Source organism: Pinus tabuliformis, chromosome 4_2, assembly GCF_031772625.1.
Source record: "Pinus tabuliformis cultivar Carrire ecotype Pingquan chromosome 4_2, CPIR1, whole genome shotgun sequence".
NCBI lineage: Eukaryota > Viridiplantae > Streptophyta > Pinopsida > Pinales > Pinaceae > Pinus > Pinus tabuliformis.
In genome coordinates this window covers 872,597,959-872,620,045 of record NC_142304.1, presented here as the reverse complement: position 1 = coordinate 872,620,045, position 22,087 = coordinate 872,597,959, and the positions used below count along the sequence as shown (strand labels likewise).

At 39.0% G+C, this 22,087-nt stretch overlaps 1 pseudogene; it reads right to left on the bottom strand.

Moving 5' to 3' along the window:
• Positions 1–1,839: 1,839 nt before the first annotated feature.
• Positions 1,840–21,862, bottom strand: LOC149172460 (SKP1-like protein 1B; annotated as a pseudogene).
• Positions 21,863–22,087: the final 225 nt, after the last annotated feature.

The following is a 22,087-nucleotide window of genomic DNA, read 5'->3' as shown; positions in this document are numbered from 1 at the left end:
TGACATTGAGGGGATTAAGTGGCAGGGGTAGGCATTAAGGCAGAACCCTCAACCCTGTGTGCCAATATGACTGCAATTTTTGGACTTGTGGGGTGGTTGGAAAATTTAATCATCCAACAGAATGCATCAGTGGAAAGCGAAATTCTCACTCATTTAACAAATTTTGGGGGGAAATTGTAGAACAGTTACACATAAGGTCCAATTTGTAGGATGATTGACAGTCTTGTTCGCGACAGAGGTGAAGAGCTCATAGATTTTAGAGTTTTAGGCCAAATTGAGCTCAGAAAGAGTCCACTTAGCATTTTCTCGATGTTTTGAATCCATTGGTGACCTCTAATGTCTAATTTAGGCACATCTAAGTAGCCTTTGTGCATGCTTTAGAATAAAGGTGTATTGATCAGTCAAGGTTTGGAAGAATTTCTATAAGGTATTTGGGCTTGGAGAACACCTTGTAGGGGTATTCTCACCTTCATAAGTCTACTACAACAATTGTAACTTACAGGGTTCAGCTTAGGTTTAACTTCTCTCAACATCAAGTTTTATTTATGTGCTTCAATGTGGAATTGAAGCGTTCACATGCATTTGGAGTATGTCATATTTGTAGGAGATGTGTTGTGTTGTTGTTTGTGAGAGTTCTTTGCAGGAGGACATTACCTTTTAGGGGTAATAGCCACCTATTTACTTGTAGAAAACATTTATGTACTTCATTTGATACTAAATATTTGAGTGGTGTACTCATGTTGACAGGCCCAGAGATGTAGCCCAGGAGGGGTGAACTCTGTCAACAAAAATTTTGTTATGCTCCTTATTATGATTACATGGATTATGTGTTTTTATGTTCATTATGTTAAGTTACATATGAATATTAATTCATGACTTCAAGAGACATTGGAAAAACTTTTTGTTTCAAGGCCCATTTTTACCTTGTAAAGTGTCAACATGGTCCTAATTTTTTTTTATTCAATTTTGGAAAAAAAAGAAAAAAGTTAACTACTCTAATTTTAGCTCAGTTTGGTATTAGAGCACCACTTGACCAAGTTGAAAAAATGGGCAGCCAAGAGTCTCCAAGAGCTACAGGGTGTATATGAGTGACCAAGTTGAAATACCAACGCTAGAAATCAAAGTCCCTGAAATAGCTGCGTACAGGGTGTATATGCAAGAGCATGTCCTCATTTGCAACTTTATGAGCTTTTCGCAGGAAAAGAAGGCTCTCAACTGGTGGATACAACAAACATGGCGCCTAGCAAAAGAAAGAATCAAGCTGCGGCGATCCAAACTCTAAATTTATTCGTGCAACAATACTCTAAATTTACCCAATTCATTCGTGCAATAATAATAGCAAGGAAATTAAAAATATAAAAGCCATTCAGGGCACATAAATTCAAAACTGAGGCAATTCATTCGTGCAATAATCCTCTAAACTGAGGCAATTCATTCGTGCAATAATACTCGGCGCATTCATTCTTGCAATACAAGGAAATCAAAAATGAAAAAGCCATCCAGTGTACATAGATTCAAAAAAATTCAAAATGTTAAAACCAGTGCACATACGTTCAAAAAAATTCAAAACGTTAAAACCATGCAATTGGAGCCCATTTCACTACACAGTTGACAGAAAAATAGTTACAATATTTATTAGAAATTCGACAAGCCCAATACTACTGAAGGAGTTGCTCCGAGATCCTTACAAAATTATTCAACCAGAACAAACCATTGGCCTTAAAGTTTCAAAGCCGGTCCAGTATTAGAAATTGACGAATCCAAACAGAAAAAAGTATACCACTACAAATGCTCGACTAATTCTCGACTACAATAAAAGCAAACACCAATTCCCTAGAATCATTCAAAGGCCCACTAATTTTCACGCCTGACCTCCGCCTCCTCTTCAGGAGTAAAATCATTCCTTATGTTGAAAGTTCTACGTATTTCTTCTGGCGTTTTCCCTTTTATCATGTCAGCAACAGTCCGACATGCAAGATCTAGCAGATTTTTTATGTTTAGGTAATTAGCAGCCTGCAAAAACCCAGAAAGCTTAATAAGCTTGAAAGTTCTAGCATTGAAGGATCTCAGAAATTAAAAAAACAATTAATTGATGGAACATTGATTTACTGGAGAAGCCATCGGTAACTGTACTCAGAGGTTCCAAACAATTTGGTTGGGGTAATTCAGGTAGATTAGACCCCTCAAAACAACAAATAAGAAAAGCGATAGTTTGAACCATCAAATAAGAGTTTGGGATAAGGTCGAACAAAGTCGCCTGATCGACTTTTACGAATTCTTCATCCCAAGTCTGATTTCTCATGTGCGCGGTTCTGAGCATCGACATGGTACTTGCAGTATTGGATGACCTTCGAGAGTATCTCACTAGAAACGTTTGGCAACGGAATAGCATTGGCGGTGCCAGTGTCCTCGATCATGTACTTGATGGTCTGAGATTCAAATGCCACAGCCTCAGTGACATCAAACAATTCGCCATCTGAGCTCTTCAAACTCACCTTGCTTTCAGAGGCCATGGCTTCCCAACTAAAAAGTTGATCCGAATCGAATAAAAGATGATCTGAATAAAAGGAAAGGACTGAATTTCTGTGTATAAGCGAAGAGAACTCGAGAAAGTATGAACGAACTTTTGCTCGATCAATATGAGATGAGCGATATGTGGTAAGGGCAATAAGTCCATATATTTATAGCCTGATTGATTACCCAAATAACCATGCCATGGGCCATTCGCTGCCTTTTTTAATTATTTTTTCTTAACTCTAGTTAACATAACCCAAATCTGGAGCTTTTAGGGTTTTCTTATTTTATTGTTTTATAGCCGCTAATTGTTTTCGATTCATGCTCCACCTATTTTATTTTAGTGTATTAGTGGGCCAAATTGCATCTGAAATTACTCTTTGCTAAAAATAGCTAGTATGTCCCATTTAGCTTAAATGTAGTTAATAAAACAAAAGAATTAACAAAGACAAAAAATCATCATAAAAATAAAACAAATAATAAAATATTATATTATTGAATGTCATCACCAAAAATAAGAAATATGATTAACTAATATTATTTATTGAGCCGAGGGGATGTGTAAGTTTATCCGCCATTTGTTCCCTTTAAAATAAAAATAAAAATTATATTGTAAATAGAAAAATAATGTTGGCTATAATAAGTAAAAAAAATGTGTTTTCAAAAATATTTCAACAAGAAATTTAAATAAACTAATTGAAGATCTATGTTAACTAATTTATGTTCATAAAATTGTTAAAATAAAATATTTTTGTGTTTTATATAAAAAGAATAATCAATGTGGGTTATCAATAAAATATTTTAATACGAATTAATATTGACATATACTTAAAAATACATTATTAATAATCAAGAAACATTTTAACTTGAATGTACATGTTGTGGAAATTATTTTAATGTCAATTATGTATATATTTACGCCGTAAGGCATTTCCCTTCGAAATCAACTCCCCCCTTATTGCACCGTAAGATTATTGCACCGTAAGATTATATGTTAGACGATTTTTACTAGTTGTAGTTCTTGTAACTTTATCTATCTTTCCTAAATTGCTGATACAAACAAACTGCTTCACTAAAAGGCAGTAAAACATTTTAAACAGGCTATTTAAGGGATGGGGTCCCAGCTTTCGTCTCCATCTCTTAGGAGCGCTCCTGGGGGGAGAAGCACCGCTTTGTTGGCTTCAGCATCGACTTCTTTATTGTTTTCTCTCTTAACATGAAGGAACTCCAGATTCTGGAAAGTGTTTGTGAGGACTCTAATTCTGCTCAGGTGTCTTGATAATCTTAAATCTAAGGGAGAGGATTTATCCACCATGACCTTAATTATGGACTGGGAGTCCCCAAAAATAATTGCATCTTTGATGCCCAGAGAGATGAGCATCTTGAGTCCCTGGAGGAGAGCCAAGGCTTCAGCTTGAATGCTAGAGTTGAAGCCCACTCCCCAAGCATATCTAGATTCGATTCTGCCATCTGCATTTTTAATGACACCACCTGCTCCAAAACTGCCGGGATTTCCCTTTGCGACTCCATCAAAGAAAAGAGTTTTTCTTGCCTTATTTTTGCATAACTCAACGAGTTCTTCAGTCTTGAGACGGATTTGCCAATGCTTTAGGGGAGGAGGAAGCCTGACTTTGTCAACGAACTGGAGGCCCAGAGAATCTCCCCAAGCTGCGTCTTGATCGCTAAGATCTTCCCTGTCCAAATGATCTCCCACACAGTCCTTCAGGTGACTTTTAATTTTAATCCAGATTATTTTAGGATCACTCTTTTTATCATTAAAAATCCTTTTGTTTCGTTCCAACCAAATGTGTCAGCAGGTAATTTTAGGCAGGGCGAGCCAGGCGGTTTTGATATGAAAGTTCTGAGTGCCACCAGGATACATGCACATCCAATTTGCAAATAGGTATGAGCAATGATTAGGAGTAGTGAAGTCAGTGTTCAGGGGACTTAACGCCTCCTTCCAAAGAGCAGCTGCGAATTTGCAGGAGAGCATCAAATGAGTGGCTGTTTCTTCATGGTCTTCACACAACGAGCAGCGTGAGGGACCGTTAACGCCTCTTTTGCGAAGTCTGTCTTCAGTCAATATCCTGTGATGGCAAAGAAGCCAGCAAAAGATATCTATCTTGGGGATCGTTGAATGGGACCAGATCCCCTGCCAAGGCCTCGGATCAGGCGGCACGTTCGGATGCTGAGTGAGCTGTTTGTAGCCCTGCGAGACTGTGTACTTACCTGGGATCGATCCCCATCCTCATGCGTCTGCTTTGCTGATGTTTAATGGAGCTTTGCCTTTTAAGTGGATGAGGAGGTTGGAGTATTCTTTGGACAGATGCGATGGCACCTTAAGGTTTCCCCAGCTCTGCCAATTGTTGTTTTCCCATTGAGATAAGTCCCACAACATTTTGACGCCAGCTCTATCCATCCAATCCTTTAACAGGATCAGACGATCATCAACGATGGGGTCGCTGCCCATAATGCGGTCCTCCCAAATGTTAATACGCTTCCCATTTCCAGGGATCCAGTGCATGTGTTGTTTGATTAAGGCAGAGGCTCTGTCACACAACTTATGAATCATAGTTCCAGGGGTGGTGATAGGATTGTCAAGGCAGCGGGCTCTCTGCCCACGGAAGTACTTTTTCCATAACACAAGCTGAGCCCAACCCGGATTTGGAGCAATTATCCTCCATAACAGCTTTGCGCCCAAAGCAATATTTTGCTTGTTGATATTCTTGAATTGCAGTCCCCCTTCCATTCTGGGCAAGGAGATTGTGTCCCAGCTTACTAATGGAATTCTCTTCTCATTAGCTTTCCCACCTTTCCAAAAAAAATTCCTGATATACTCCTCAATTTTCCTTGTGATGCTAAGAGGAGCCATCATCACTGCAACCTAATAGATGGGAAGGCTATTTAGAACAACTTTTATTAGCACAGTCTTAACTGCTAGGTTGAGCCAGTTATATCCCCAAGAACAAATTTTAGACTTGATTTTTTCCAGCAGAGGCAACCAATCTTTACTGAGGGCTCTTTTTTGGAAGACAGGTAGACCCAGATATTTGAAGGATGACCAAGCAGAGGAGGTTGCAAAACCAAAGCAGTTAGAAATGGCTTAGATCATTCTGGCCTTTATATTCCAGCAGAAAATGTGACATTTTCCTTTATTGAGATTACTTCCTGAGTCCTCACAATAGACATCCAGTACTTCCTTGAAATTTTTAGCCGAAGGAAGGGAGGCAGCGCCTAGGAGAAGAGTGTCATCTGCAAACAGTGGTTTATGCTTTTGACGCCTCTTACGATGCTTATTCCCATTATTTCTTGATCTGCCTGGTTTTTATTCAAAAGGAAACTAAGGACGAACGCTTGGAGGACGAAGAGCAAGGGTGATAGAGGGCACCCTTACCTCAGCCCTCTAGAGGCTTTGAAAAAGTCTGTGGTCCTCCCGTTCACCAAAGGAGCGATCCAAGGCTCACTGATACATGCCTTGATCTAGGTGGTGAATTTGGGGCCAAACCCAAATTTGTGCAAGACATCCAACAGAAATATGTTCCTTACCCTATCAAAGGCGCTTTCAAGGTCCAGTTTGACAACCATACCTTTCTCTTTCCGGGTCAAGATTGAGTGGATCACCTCTTGGACCAGGATAAAGTTGTCCATTATCTGTCTTCCTTGAATGAAACCTCCTTGATTCTCTGGAATAATGGAAGGAAGAATAGATTTCAACCTGTTGGCAATCACTTTTGTTATCAGTTTGTAACCTATGTTACAAAGGGAGATAGGGCGAAATCTAGAGAAAGTGTTGGCTCCTTTTTCCTTAGGGATAAGGGCTAAGAAAGCCGAGTTGGTATTTCCTCCTATTTTCTGACAAGCTTGAGATTTTTAAACCATTCTGCCTAAATCTTTTTCCACAATCTGCCAGCAAGTTTGCAAGAATCTGGCAGTGAATCCATCTGGGCCCGGAGCCTTATCAGGCTCCATGGCGAATAGAGCAGATTTATTTTCATGATTAGTGACATCTGCTTCCAAGAATTGGTTCTTTCTGGCCGAGATCAGAGTGGGTACCTCATTCACTAAGGATGAGGTCTACCCGTGGCCCTCTTTTTCACTATACAGACTTTTGAAATGAAGGAAGGCAACATTTTTTATGCTTTGGATATCTCTGTGGGTGTTGTTCTCTTCCTTGATTTCAGATATGGAGTTGAAATTTTTTCGAGCTTGGGATTGCTTGTGAAAGAAAGCAGAGTTCTTATCTCCTGCCTTGAGCCAAAGCCTACGAGATTTAACCCTCCAATACTCTTCCTCGGCCAAGCTTTCTTTTAGAAGCTTTTGCTGGAGCTCAGCCTCCTTATCAAGGACTTCTTTTGTGATCACTTCATTTTCCGCATTCAGATGGTGGTTCTCGAGGCATTCTTGAATCTTTTTCCTTTCCACTGCTGGATTGGGAAGGGATTTAGCCCAAGTTTTCAATGCATCCTTCACTCTCCTAAGCTTTTCTTCCCAAACGAAGAAGGCAGAGTCGTTGACAGGCTGCTTCCATGTGTTTTTTACTAGTTGCATAAAGGTCTGCTCCTTGACCCATAGGGGGCTGAATTTAAAAGGAATAGGGCCTTGATCCATATGGGCCACGAGATCAAGTTTGATGGGTCTGTGATCAGATACGCTGCAAGGGAGAATATGCATTCTAGATTCTAAACCAAGAAGAAGAAAAGAACTTTGAACAAGAAATCTGTCTAACCTTGCAGCAATGTGACTCGGGCCGAGCCTTCTGTTGGACCAGGTGTATTTGCCCGATGAGGGTTTGAATAAAATATTTTTGTGTTTCATATAAAAAGAATAATCAATGTGGGTTATGAATAAAATATTTTAATACGAATTAATATTGACATATACTTAAAAATACATTATTAATAATCAAGAAACATTTTAACTTGAATGTACATGTTGTGGAAATTATTTTAATGTCAATTATGTATATATTTATGCCGTAAGGCATTCCCCTTCGAAATCAACTCCCCCCTTATTGCACCGTAAGATTATATGTTAGACGATTGAGAAAATCTAAACCATTCGATCATGAGAAAGTATTTATGAATTCGTTGAACACTAGTATTCAATTCGCATAGGTAAAGACGTCATCTACGAACTACTGAACTTTGGCAGTGAGCTCTTCGGCAGTTGATTAATGTGGTTGATTTCTACCACAATCGATGTGTATCACCTAGATTTGAAGATGTAGAACCTGTTATTAGAGGAAAATCGTGATATGAAGGGCACCGTCTTCGACCTCAGTGTGCTACTGAAGCAGTTCAGACATGACTACCTTCTCTAGATGGCGTGCCCCACACTGGCATACATTTTGCCAGAGGTGATTATGAAGAATGGATCTGACGGAGCCAAGGCCAACATCTGGTCTTGCATGGTCATATTGTTTGTGCTCCTCACGGGGTACCTGTCGTTCTAGGATGCGAATCTGATAGTAATGTATAAGAAGATCTACAAGGGGATTTCAAATGCCTGCCTCATTTTCCTCTGAAGTTCGATGTCTGGTTATCTCGCTGCTAGACCCTAACCCTATGACGAGGATCATTGTTCCACATCTCATGGATGTTTCTTGGTTCTACCAGAGCTTGAAGCACCCGTAGGCCGACAATGATGTGGAAGTTGGACAACTGGAAGATGTTGGCTCAGCTTGCCCCGACCCCAAGCCGACCTACCTAAAAGCCTTTGACATAATTTCCCTCCTGTCAAGGTGTAATCTCTCGAGGTTCTTCAAAGATGATGTCGTAAAGAAGGAGGAGTCAAGGTTCACTTTGACTCAGCTGGCATCGAGCAAAATGTTGAAGTTGGAGGAGAGAAGTTGAGTGTATGAAATGGTCAGATTCAAGCATTTGGAAGAAAAACCTCAAAATTTAGAAGAAAGGGTTTGGGTAAATCCATGGATCTGATAACAAGAGTGAGTGATTAGGTCTCGGAAAACCTGATGTTGGTGCTACTGGAATGCTCTAAATGAGTGCCTTCGAAAAATGAAGATACTGAGAAATCTGTACCAGAAAATCAATGTAGAGAAGAGATTCCAATCGTTCCCTCTATATAGAAGAGACTTCCTAAGGAGATATTAGAGCTGGTCTTAGCCAGATTGCCACTGAAGAGAATCCTCAGATTGAGAACAATATGTCACAAGTGGAACATATCATCATTGAGCAAGAGGTTTACCATACTTCATTCTATTCTCTAAGCCCTAAGTTTCAAGAAATGTGTTCTTGTTTGATGTCCTTGATGGTTAATGCAAAGTGAGCTATTAATAATGGAAGTGCAAAGAAAGGCGAAACCCATTCTTCTGTTTATGCGAATATGACATCTGAAAGTAATGTAATGGGAAAGGGGAGCTCCAAATCTGACCATGAAGGTTGCAAGGGAATTCCATGGACCGAGGAAGAACACAGGTAAAAATTTAAGCCCTGGATACCTTTTCTCTCCAATAATTTTATTTTCGGCAATAATTGTACAGACCAATGGTATTCACTTGACTTCAGTCCATTGCATAGTTTGTTCCCCTGTTTTTATCTTATATATCAATATATTAAATTACTCTGACAACTCTGTATTGATTTGGATTTGTGTTTCTTTGGGATTTTTAGAGCTTCAAAGTTTTAGTTGTTTGAGATTCTTTATCATTAGTTTATTGATCTGACCTATAAATTTCCTCTAGGTTCTATTCTTGTGGGCCTGTTATTAGAAAAACATTATGCTGCAAGTTTTCTACCTTTATCTCTGTGAAAAGGAAGTACATATTTATATTCGTTTGGATTTTTTGATGTTATTGTTTTCTTTCACAATTTTTTTGACTGCGATTCCAATTTTTGAATGAAAATAAACAAATTGGATTGAACCATTCAATTTTTGTGATGGTTTTCTTTATGGTGAATATTTTGAAACTTTTTAAAAGGATAATGCTTATGTTCCTCCTATCTGGTTAATTTCTTGAGGACCTATCCTAAAAACTTAATAAACAAATTTTAGGCCACCTAACTAAGGTTGTCACAACTGATAATTAAAATAAAAAATCGTTGCCAAAGTAAAAACACTTAAAGTAGGTTTGAGGCACTCTAAGAGCATGCATACATTAGTTGGAGTTGATCAAATGTGTTCAGGGTGGAGACACTCTATATCTTCTCTTAATGATCCAGGTGGCTCTAGGGACACACACAGGACAAAGAGGGCTTATGAACACTCGAAAAGAAAAATGGTCAGAATGATTTCAAACTAGGACTTGAGTGTATATATCATCATCTTGATCACGGTAATGTGAATAGTTCGTCAATCCGAGCTCGTATGAGGGAGAACGAGCCAGTCAAAGTTCTGGTCAAAGTTGGGCTGTGGGCCAAGTTTGAGTGTCCTACAATTTGATTGGCCCCAAGGCATGAAACTTAGCTCTCGAAGTGGGCTAAATTGTTGCCTCTTTAATTTGTCTAATAACCCTTATGTTAGACAAATTTGAACAAATTTCCCTATTATTAAATAAATAAATAAATAAATAATATATATATATAATATATATATATATATATATATATATATATATATATATATATATATATATATATATATATATATATATAAAAGCTATGTTTAAATATGGGCCGGTGGCCACGACCCTGCCGGACCCTCCATCGACCACCATACAATGTTTGTATTAATGGGGTGAGCGGGCCACCTCCGGTGAACCCGGCCCACATCCCTATCCACAAATGTACGCACAGTTAATGGGAGGTCTGTGGGTATCGAGCCTGTGCCAGCCACGTCGGCTGGCCCGCGACCATGCGGTGGCAACATGGCATGTCAAATAAAACAACGCGACTCCCTTTTAATGCACACCACGCTGCCTTTAATACCATGTGGAACTGATGGCAAGAAATGTAACACAGGCCACCAAAACAGTGGAACCACCGCCCAATAATAAAATCTAAAAAAAAAAGATTTTGCATGTTAATTTGGGAGGGGTGGAATTTGATCCCCCAACCCCTCCTCAACCATTTTCTAAACTCTACCTTTGCGCCAACCAACCCCACAAGGGTTAATCCACCCAGGATTTACATATAAACTCATTTTTGTCAGTGCACCCAGGAGTAGATGGAGGAACCAGGAGCGGACATAGATTTTGAGACAGAGGAGGCATGATATTCTTTGATGCCCAAAGATTCTCTGGGGAGGTAAAAAAAAAATTGTCAGAACATAGTCAAGTTTATAGTCGTTTTTCACGGTTTTCTGTAGTGATCGCAATGGCGAGGTCAAATTCACCTTTTGAGTTGTGTATTTCTAGTCCACCCATGGAGCAGAATCTTTGAGGAATCTAGGGGGAATCTAAAAGATTCCTTGAGTCCGAGATTCTCAATTTCTCAGAATTCTGAAATTTGACAATTGATTTTGCACTATTCGATGCCACAAATCTAATGATACATTCAGATTTTTCATTTTCACATTATATTCTTCAGCCACGTTTCTAAGTGGAATGTAGGTGTTAGCATTCATGTGTGAGCAACAATTTCCATGCGATTGATGCCATCCAATTGATGGCACAAACAGCTTCAGCAGTTTGATATCCGCTTCTTCAGATGGCCCTTGGTTGTGAAAATGTATTTCACCTTGATCTGCCAGCTTACATGCACAATGGGTTGCCATTTGGCAGCCCAAGGTCAATTAAAAATTTTGTGTGGGTCAGTCGGAGGCCCGACAATATTCGGACCCCTCACCTCCTAGCTACCATTCTAGCACTCTACCAACTCTACTCACTGTGGTGCTTGTTACATTATGGGCAGAACCAATACTTGAAACTTGTTATTTTTGTGGCTTTATATTATTATTGTTAGGTCGGCTTGGTTATATTGTGTCCCCTTAGACTCCTATATATAGAAATGATGTTTTGTCATTTGTATCATTCGAGAATATTTCATTTGTGTAATGTAAAGGAGGTTGCCCCCTCAAAGAGGCTGAATTCTAAGGCGTTCAACTATCTTTTCTATCTTTCTGTGAGCTGGTTTCATAACATTTGGTATCAGAGCTTTGGATTCTAGGGTTTCTCTGCTCCAAATAGGTTATCGTGGAATTTGCGCTATAACTTTAACTTTAAATTATTCTTCTTCATCTTCTTCTTCTTCTTCTTCTTCTACTTCTTCTTCTTTTTCTGCAACGTTTCAGACACTTAAAAAAACCCATTTGGGTTGAAATCGTTCTGAACCTTGGGTTTGAATTTTTGAGCTTTTCACGCTATATTTGCGGAGTTGAGCTCCTACAAAGTGAAAAAAGAAGTGTAGATTTTTTAAAATTTTTGCATAAGTTTGGTTTGAAAAATTAGTTTGAAGGAATTCAAAGGGAATAGTGAAGAATTATTAGCATTAATTAATGCCCCGAAGAAAGAAAATGCAAACACCTAGTAAGCAACCTGAAAGCTCTAGCATGACTCATGAAGAAGAGGAAGAAATGCAACATGATATATCAAAAATAAAAGACAAAGTACAACAAATTTCACTCTCACTAAAGGTAAATGAAGCCAAGATGAATGCGGTGAAAGCTAATATGAATGGCATGCAAGTTAAGATGAATGGTGTGGAAGCTAAGATGGATGGCATGGAAGCTAAGATGAATGGCATGGATGATAAGATGGAAGAATTGAAGATAAATTTGAATAAGTTGCTACAATAAATGGTCACTAATGGTGAAAGGGTAGTAAAGGAAACTCATGATGAAAACAAAAGGAATGTTAATCATGATTTCATAGACTCTAATGTTGGATTGAAGACCCACCATATTCCAAAAATCGATATGAGGAAGTTTTATGGCAAGGATCCCGCAACGTGGATACTACAGATGGAGCAATTTTTCGATCTCCATAATGTGCAAAACACACAAAAGGTAAGTATTGCAACTTTATATTTGGAACCAAATCAGTTTGTATGGTATCGATGTCTTTGGTCCCGTAAACAAATTGGCACTTGGGAAATTTTTACGGAAGAAATGACAGCACATTCTGAGGATACAAAAAGCAACACCTTTTTTAGCCAATTGATAAGTCTCAAACAAAAGGGTTCAGTGATGGAGCACATTGAGGACTTCCAAAAATTGAACATAAGGGTAAAAGATATTCCAGAGGAGCATAGGATTGATGTGTTCATAGGGACTTTAAAGGATAATATCCAACATGAGGTTTGCCTTTGGGACCCTATTTCATTGGAGAAGGCATTCAGGTTAGCAAGAAAAATGGAAAGCAAAATTATGGCAACGAGGAAGCCTACCACTCACAACTATAAAGATGGAATTGTTATTGCCCCTAGCCTTCCACAACCTATAAGGTTGACACCACAACAATTGGAAGAAAAAAGAGAAAAATGGCTTTGTTACAGTTTTGATAGAAAATACACTAAAGGTCATAAGTTTGCTGAGAAGAAATTATTCTACATAGATTGTGAAGAGGAGGAAGAAAAGGAACAAGAAATGTCAAAAGAAGAGGATATTCTCCAGGAACAAACCCTAGATAAAGAAGAAATGAATCCGACCATATCTTGTAATGCATTAGTTGGAATTACCACTCAAACTATCAGGATAGAAGGACATATCAAGAATAAAAAGGTAATAATGTTGATTGATTCAGGAAGTACCCACAATTTTATTCACTGTAAGATAACAAAAGAATTGAATTGCTTCCTATATCCAGCACCAGAGTGTCAAGTGATGGTTGCAAGTGGAGGAACCATAAATTTCTCTAGAAAGTGCCATAATATCAAGCTATCCATGGGAGAATATGTATTGAATAGCCCAATGCTTTCCATTCCAATGGGAGGTGCTGACGTTGTACTAGGAGTCCAATGGCTACAATCCTTGGGTACAATAGCTTTTAATTTTCAAGAACCTTTCATGAAATTTTCTGTGGAAGGAAAGGAAGTTGAATTAAGGGGTATTGCAGGGAAACCGAGAAAGATAATAAGCTCTAACAGTATGACAAAGCTTATAAAAAAGGAACAACGACCTCGAGTAATTTCACAATTATGTTCACTAGATATTTCCACATCGTAATCATATATTTCTCCAGATCTCCAAAAAGTCTTGGACAATCATTCCAAGGTATTTGAGACTCCCAAACGTCTCCCACCTATTCGTGATCATGATCATGCTATACATTTGATTCCAAGAAGTGTTCCTCCAAACATCAGGCCGTACATATATCCCTATGCCCAAAAGAGTGAAATTGAACGTATGGTTGCAAAAATGCTAGAGGCTGGTATAATTCAACCTAGTCAAAGTTCTTTCTCCGCTCTAGTAGTATTGGTGCACAAGAAGGATGGATCATGGTGCATGTGTCCGGATTATAGGGAGCTCAATAAGCTCACTATTAAAGATAAATTTCCCATTCCTGTCATTGATGAATTATTCGATGAATTGCATGGATCAATTTACTTCACCAAGTTGGATCTTCGTTTAGGATATCATCAAATCAGAATGAAGACTGAAGACATTCCGAAAACAACATTTAGAACTCATGAGGGTCAATATGAATTTTTGGTCATGCCTTTTGGCTTACCGATGCACCTTCTACATTTCAAGGTTTGATGAATTCCATTTTCAAACCCTTCATTAGAAAATTTGTGTTAGTATTTTTTGATGATATACTACTCTACAACAAGTCTTGGAAGGATCATGTTGAACATGTTGACAGGGTGCTACAACAATTGGAGGAGAAACAATTATATGCAAAAAGCTCCAAAAGTTTCTTTGGAATACAAGAGATGGAATATCTGGGTCATATTTTATCTCATGAAGGTGTTAAGGTAGACTCTAGCAAACTTAAAGCCATTAAGGAATGGAAAATCCCCACATCCATCAAGCATCTGCGAGGATTTCTTGGGTTGATAGGGTATTATCGCAAGTTTGTTAGGAATTATGGGAGAATAGCAGCACCTCTAACAACATTATTGAAGAAAGATGCATTTTCATGGACTCTGGAGGCAACAAAGGCCTTCGAACATCTTAAAGAGGCAATGTGCCAAGCACCGGTCTTAGCTACACCGGACTTCACAAAAACCTTTATTATGGAATGTGATGCTTCAGGAAATGGAATTGGTGTTGTTTTAATGCAAGATAAAAGACCCATTACTTTCGAAAGTCGTCCAATCAAGGGAAAGTATTTACACAAAGCTATTTATGAGAAGGAAATGTTGGCAATACTACATGCACTTAAGAAATGACGACCCTACCTAATGGGAAGACACTTCAAGGTAAAAAAGGATCATGATAGCCTTAAATAATTTTTAGAACAAAGATTATCCTCTGAAGAGCAACAAAAATGGGTCACAAATATGTTGGGTTATGACTTTGAAATCATCTACAAAAAGGGAAGCAAAATGTTGTGGCAGATGCACTCTCAAGAAAGGATGAGGATGTGGAAGCATTATTGTGTGCCATTTATATTATCCAACCAAATTGGATAAACGAAGAAAGGGAAGAATGGAAGAATGACAAAGAAGTGTGGGCACTTATTCAAAAGTTACAACAAGATTCCAGTACATCTGATACATTTAGCTGGAAAAATGATTCGTTATGGTACAAAGATCGCTTATACCTCTGTAAGAATTCCCAACTCAAACAAAAGATTCTTATGGAATTGCACACTTCTCCCTTAGGAGGGCACTCAAGATTTTTAAAAACTTACCACAGGGTTAAGAAGGAATTTTTTTGGTATGGCCTTAAATAAGATATTCAAAAGTTTGTGGAGAAATGTTTGGTTTGCCAACAAAATAAAGTTGAAACAATCAAGACCTTGGGTCTATTACAACCTTTATCCATTCCAAGCCAACGTTGGGAGGAGGTTTCAATGGATTTTATCACAGGTTTACCCAAGTCTGAAGGAAAGAGTGTCATCATGGTGATAGTTGACAGACTTACCAAGTATGCACAATTTTGTGCATTATCACATCCATTTAAAGCCAGTACAGTTTCTACTGCATTTATGGAAACAATTCAAAAGCTACATGGAAACCCAAAGATTATTGTAAGTGACAGAGATCCCATTTTCACTGGAAATTTTTGGACATAATTATTTTCTTGTCTTGGTACTCAGTTAGCTCATAGCTCATCTTATCATCCTCAATATGATGGGCAAACTGAGATAGTAAACAAATGTTTGGAAGGATATCTTCATTGCTTTGTATCTAATAAACATACGCAATGGGTCAAATGGTTTCCTCTGGCTGAATGGTGGTATAGCACTCCATTCCATACTGCAACAAAAATGACCCCATTTATGCCACTTTATGGATATCAGCCACCATCCATCACATCATATTTAAGAGAAAATTCTAAGGTTCAAGCAGTGGAACATCACATCGAGCATCAACAACAAGTTCTCCAACTCTTAAAGGATAACCTCGTGTTGGCGCAGAATAGAATGAAACAACAGGCAGATCAACATCACAGCGAAAAAAGTTTTGATGTAAGTGACTGGGTATTCCTACGGCTACAACCATATAAACAAATGTCCCTCAATCAAGCTAAGAAGGATAATAAATTATAACCAAAGTATTATGGTCTGTACAAGGTGTTGCAAAAGATTGGTGCCATGGCATACAAATGGAGCTTCCTGCAGCTTCTCGAGTGCACCCAGTTTTCCATGTTTCATGTTTAAAGAAGGTTATAGGCGACAAGCTCCCAGTTCAAACAATATTGCCAAAACTTGACGAGGAAGGAAAAATTATATTGAAACCAGAAGCAGTCACAGAGACAAGAACTCGACAGCTACGAAATTGATCAATTTCGGAGTATCTCATCAAGTGGAAGAACTTATATGCTGAAGATTCCACATGGGAGGATGAGAATTTTATACAGAAGCATCCAGAACTACTCAAGCGTTGAGGACAACACTTTTTTGAAGGAGAGGGGCATGTTAGGTCCCTATAATACTAGTGATTCCCCCATTACTATTGTCATTGTATCCCTTATTATTATTTTTGTGCCCCTATTGTCCCCATATTGTTATTATTGTGCCCCATAGAATCCCTCTATTGCTATTTTTGTGGCTTTATATTATTATTGTTAGGTCGGCTTGGTTATATTGTGTCCCCTTAGACTCCTATATATAGAAAGGAGGTTTTGTCATTTGTATCATCCAAGAATTGTTCATTTGTGTAATGTAAAGGAGGTTTCCCCCTCGAAGAGGCTGAATTCTAAGGGGTTCAACTATCTTTTCTATCTTTTTGTGAGTTGGTTTCATAACATGAACGGACATGACTAATTGGAAGATGAATGGCGGAGATCTTATTGCAGGAGGTTAAGTTAAGAGATGGATGAGCGAGACTAATCAGAAGATGAATGGTGGAGATCTTATCGCGAGAGGTTAAGTCAATAGATGGATGAGCAAGACTAATGGGAGATGAATGGCAGAGATTATCGCGGGAGGTTAAGTCAAGAGATGGACGAATAGGACTAATGGGAGATGAATGGCAAAGATCTTATCGCGGGAGGTTAAGTCAAGAGATGGATGAACAAGACTAATTGGAAGATGAACGACGAAGATCTTATCGTGGAGATGAAATGAATAGATGGATGGATCACATCAAGTCACGTGGCGAAAAAATAAATAAATAAATAAAATGGTGCGGAATGATGGAGCGGGTTTCCGTATGCGGTAAGCAGTTTCTCACGCACCCTCAAACCCTCAAAGCTGTAAGTTGTATTTCTAAATTTTCTGTGATTAGCCTAAGTGAATGACACATAGCACAGGAAAACCAAATTCTCGCATGCTCTGGGGCGGATATCGATCATGCAAGAATCCACACGAGATTGCGGGATAGCCGTCAAATCATGCGGGTTTGATTAACGGTGGATATTGGGAGCGCATAAAGTATTGAGACAACACAATAGCCATTGGATCAAGCTAGATATATTGATGGTGGAGATCTGGAGCGAGTAAAGTCAAGCGTTGAAATGAATCAGCCGGTGATTGGTCAGGTTTATTGTGGATCGGACGGTAAGGAGATCTACGAGTATAATCTGACTAAGACGTTGTTTATTGGCTTCCGCTTAAGCATTTCGTGCTGAAGGAAATGAGAATATGAGTGAGATCTATTACAGAAAGAGAGTGATTAAAGATGATAACGATGAAATGAACCAAGTACTGAATTAAGAAAACAAACTCCAAAACTCATTCGATAACTAGAAAACTGAAACACAACCAATCTACTTGACAATGTTGTAATGGAAATGCAGCGACTTAAGCAAACAAACAATTAAACCATGAATCTATGCTAGCATACATGGACAATAAAGAGGAGCCTTAGCTGCTAGGGTTGGGCCCTAACCCAAGAGCTTCACCCCTCTGAGTTAACTCATTGTTGGCTCAAAACAAAACTCATTCTTATTATCAAAACAATGGATTACATAAAAAACTGTCACAAGTCTCGCAACTCGAAAATAAAGTAGAATTTTACAATCAAAAGTCTGAATCCTACTGAGGTCCCAGGCATCTATACTTATACGGCTGAAGTCTCCAATGACTTCCTTAAAATTAGGAAGGCTCAACTTCCAAACTTGAGATAACTGGTGCTTTGAATTTCACTTGCTTGGCTGCCTTCTAGTCCTCATGATTTGGCTAGTTGCACTCCGAGATGATGAAGGAATATTTGAATGGAGGGGTAGTAAATGAGGAGGATTTAACTCCTATAATTCCTCTCCCTTGTCCCATTCGACTTTTGACTAAGGCCTTTGGTAAAATTCCTTGCTTTTATCATTTATTCCCGTGTTACATGCACATTAGACCAAAAGCAAAATATCCAACTCTAACTCATCTCATAAACAAAATATAATCCAAAGTATGCAATAAGTTGTGAGAATAGTTGGTTTGACTAATCTAGGAGGTGAATTAAGGGCCATATAATTACCCAATGATGAGGCTCATTATCACCCCCCTACTGAAAGTGTTGCTCATCCTCTGAGAAACTTAGTCAATGTCCATGTCCTTCATGGCTCTGGTAGCATTTCTGACATCCCATGCCTCTGTTGTGGTCTCTTCTTCTTGTGCATAGAAGCCTACTTTCCTTTCTACTTCTTCCCACTGCCTCTTTTCCTCTTCTTATTTTCTCCCTTCTAACATTCCTAGTAGTAGTGGTGGACTGAGTTTTAGGCCTATCCAATTGACCTTCAACCTTTGCATTGATTGCTTATACATATGTGTCATGTTGAGTTCCTCTCTCAACCTTTGGGGGGAGTGATATTCTCTGATCTTCAAGCTGTGTGGAAATGTGTTCCATCTCCTTGAGCAGGCATGTATACTATCATTGCCTAGTAGCTTAAACATATCCTCAAAATGTGAAATTGCTTGCTCTTGGGCAGCAAGATATCTAGGTGCTAACCGAGGATCATTTGCAATTAGATTATGGGTGCTGATTAGGGCCTTGGTATATGATTGTTCATCTCTGATGAAAAGAGGTTCATTATGCTCTCTGGCCAATATTATTTTCATCTCTGTAGCCCTTGACTCCTCATTGTTCATCCATGATGCCAAAGCCATTAATTGCATATCTCCTAGCTTGGCATTAGGATCCCAAACATTCTTGTCTGTGAGGGCCTTGTTGTGCAAGTAAAATTCAGCCATTTTGGCCCTATCCTCTAGTGTACTTTGATCACAAAGATCAATAAACTGCCTGTAGTCCTGAAATGGCATGGTGCCCCTTTGTGCTAGTGTTTTAATCTGAAATTGCAGCCATTGTTCTCTGAGGTAAAGAACATAGGATTTAGCTGGCATCCTACATTGGATGGCCTCCAAGGAGAGGCTAGCCATACATGCTAGTTGGTTTTCCCTTTCATGCAGATGTCCTCTCAGCCATGCATTTTCCCTCTCAAGTTGATCTCTCATTATTGCTTCTTTGTCCCTTGGTGTAGGGGAACCTTCAATCTTAATAGGGATTTTTGTTGATATTTGTGGCTACCCCTGTTTGATTCTTGTGCTCTTTCTTGTTCTGAAATATATAGGGGTTAGAAATGAAGTGAAAAAACAATGGAATTGATGGAGAGATGCATGGTAAGGAGTGGAGGAGATGAATATATGTGTAGCAGGGTTCCCTTTGGATCTTCTCTTTGCTCCTTGATTGTCTTTCTCGCCACCTGCAAATAACAATTATGTCTTTTTTTCTTTTTTCGTGAAAAACACCTAGGCTGCCTCAGAGTGGTTTCACCCTAGATGTTTTCCCTAGGCTCCTTAAGGAAGGTTTTCACCTAGGGATCTTCTTATTCTTTTTTTTATTTTTTTCATCATTGGGCCGCCTCATGAGGTTTTCAACCCAAAGATGGGACTCAGGCGCCTCATGGAGGTTTTCACCTGAATCTGTATTCTTTTTTCTTTTTTCTTTTCTCAGTGATCTGATGAGGGAGGAGCTGGAAATTGCTCCACCATCATCACTGTCTTATTGATATTGTCAATGAACTCTTGTTTTGATAAAGGCCTCTTGTACATTTTCAATCGGTGTCCATAAACAAGCAATGGAATGGCTTCTTCATCTATAGTTCTGATTTGCACTGAACCATTATCATGGCATCTTTCCACCACATAAGTTCTGAGCCATCTTGTCGTTAGCTTGCCCTTGAAGTCTTTATACCTAGAATCATATAACAATGCCCAATCGCCCTCTTGAAATTGATTCTCCTTAATATGTTTATCATGCCATATCTTCCTCTGAAGCTGAACTATCTCTGTATGTAGGAGGGCATGCATTCTGAATTCATCCAAGCCATTCAATTGGAACAATCTTTCTTTCTGTGCATGACTGAGATCCAAATCTAGTTGGGCTGCCATCCTCAATGTGTGATATTCAAACTCAATGGAAAGCAAAGCCTTTTTCCCATAAACCAGCTCATAGGGTGTAAATCCAATGGTGGTCTTCCATGTTGTATTATAGGTCCAGGTGGCCTCAATTAGTCTCTCTGCCCAATCCTCCCTGTTGCTGCTCACTACCTTGGTTAAGATGCTCTCCAGTGCCCTGTTGGTCACCTCCACTTGCCCATTAGCTTGTGGATGATAAGGAGTGGAGGTCCTATGCTTGATTTTGTGGTGGCTGAGCAGTTCTTCAATCATGTTGGAGGTAAACTAACTGCCTTGGTCTGTGACTGGCTCTCTAGGGTACCCAAATTTGTAGAATACATTCTCCCTTAGGAACTCAACCACCTTCTCTTCTGTTGCTGCCTTAATTGCCTTGGTTTCAACCCACTTAGTCAAATAATCAGTGCACACAATAATGTACTGTTTTTTATTTGAAGGAGGGTTGATAGGCCCAATGAAGTCCATGCCCCACTTGTCAAACAATTCGAAATTCACTTGAGGTTGTAGGGGAATTTCATCTCTTGGAGTAGGCTTTCCCATCCTCTGGCACCGATCACACTAACTAATGTACTTTTTCACATCATGATGAAGAGTGGGCCAATAATAGCCTACTTGTAACACTTTGAATGTTGTCCTCTTTGTTGCAAAGTGACCTCTACAAGGCCCGTCATGATAGGTCAGAAGGATGTCAAAAGCTTCCTCTTCCCTTACACACCTTCTCAAGATTTGATCTAGGCCAAGTTTGAAAAGATTTCCCCCAATCCAAGTGAAGGGGGTGCTTTTTCTGACTATCTTTCTCTTTTCTTTGGAGGGCGAGTTTGGTTGGAACTGTGCTGATACCAAATAGTTTGCTATATCAGCAAACCATGGGGAGAGAACTAAAATAGCAAACAAATGCTTGTCTGGTAACTGGTCATCCACCATTCCTTCTTCACCTACAGGCAGATTCATCCTAGATAGAAAGTCTGCAACAACATTTTCCTTACCAGGCTTATCAACAATAGTTAGATCAAACTGTTGTAATAAAAGCAACCATCTTATAATTCTAGCATTCACATCTGGCTTGTTCATTAAATATTTGATTGCAGCATGGTCAGTATGCAGGTTGATTAGACCCCTCAAAAACAACAAATAAGAAAAGCGATAGTTTGGTTCAAAGAATACCAAACCATCAAATAAGAGTTTCTGACAGAATACCAGGATAAGGTCGAACAAAGTCGCCTGATCGACTTTTACGAATTCTTCATCCCAAGTCTTGATTTCGTCCTCCGAAATGGCCGATTTCTCATGTGCGCGGTTCTGAGCATCGACATGGTACTTGCAGTATTGGATGACCTTCGAGAGTATCTCACTAGAAATGTTTGGCAGCGGAATAGCATTGGCGGTGCCAGTGTCCTCGATCATGTACTTGATGGTCTGAGATTCAAATGCCACAGCCTCAGTGACATCAAACAATTCGCCATCTGAGCTCTTCAAACTCACCTTGCTTTCGGAGGCCATGGCTCCCCAACTAAAAAGTTGATCTGAATCGAATAAAAGATGATCTGAATAAAAAGAAGGACTGAATTTCTGTGTATAAGCAAAGAGAACTCGAGAAAGTATGAACGAACTTTTGCTCGATCAATATGAGATGAGCGATATGTGGTAAGGGCAATAAGTCCATATATTTATAGTCTGATTGATTACCCAAATAACCATGCCATGGGCTATTCGCTGCCTTTTTTA